Consider the following 1,141-nt stretch of genomic DNA (forward strand, 5'->3'; position numbering starts at 1 on the left):
TGCAATACGGTGACGCAATAGCACAGCAATAGCAATAAGCAAATATTCCGCAGTTACACTGGAGATCACACGCTATCGCGCCTAAGGAGCAATGAAGGTTAATTTAAATTTTTTTTATCTTTTTCCCTTGTTCTAGCAGCCATTAAAGTCCAGACTATTTCGTTTGAATTGAAAATAAAAACTATAAACTAAAGAGCAGGGTTCACGTAGGCATGACATATCAATAGCGACCGAGGCACATACAGCCCAGCATCCCAATCTTCAGGTCCCCCCAGGCGGCATGACGGCCCATTAAGTGTTCAACAGGGATATCAGAGCCAAGATCCTAACAAAGTCTACCGCCACCCGCCCACCAGCAACACCTACACAGACCCAAGATAGAGAGAAAAGAGGAAATAAATAAAGAAGAAAAAACAAGGCACCATAGAAACAGAAAAGAAAATAAAATCCCATCCCCCAACCTACACGCATGCAAAGGCTACGGCCTACCCCCGCCTAGCAGTGTGTCTGTCGCCCAATAAACCCAAAATATAGAATAAGAAGTGAGAGAAAGAAAAAGAGAAATACCATATCACATAAGATATAGGGAGCAAGAAAAGAGCAATCTAATCTAAAACTCCCATGAAACCCCACCCCGGAGGAGGGCCATCTCCAAACAACCATAATAACCAACTGGAGTGTATGCGGCCACCATCTCCCCGACCCCTAAATCGACCATATCCAACATCCGACTACCCCGCCAGTCCATCACAGTCCCAAAAATGTAAATACCAGTAGATAAGGCAAGAGAAGGGCGGACTCAGCCCTGGCCCCTACGGTCCATTGAATCAGCAAATTGTAGTAGCGGTGCAGTCCCATAGTGCAGGAAAAGCAACCGGCATGACCGCCTCGAGAGAAGGCAACGTCCATGAAATGCCTCCCAAAGCAGGACAGTGTGATCCACCAGGGTACAGTCCGGGCAGGTATATAGCAACAGTCCGCCAAGAGTAGACAAAGCACTAGCAGGTAAAATGCCCAAGGGAAACGAAGCCACCTCGTCAGGAGTTCCCGCTGGCGTTGATAGATCTGGTGCTGGACGGTGAACCTCGAGTGTCCGCAAAAGTACAGAATGCACGGTGTCCTCCATAGTTTCAGCAGGTAG

The sequence above is a fragment of the Lissotriton vulgaris genome, unplaced genomic scaffold, assembly GCF_964263255.1.
Source record: "Lissotriton vulgaris unplaced genomic scaffold, aLisVul1.2 SCAFFOLD_1198, whole genome shotgun sequence".
NCBI lineage: Eukaryota > Metazoa > Chordata > Amphibia > Caudata > Salamandridae > Lissotriton > Lissotriton vulgaris.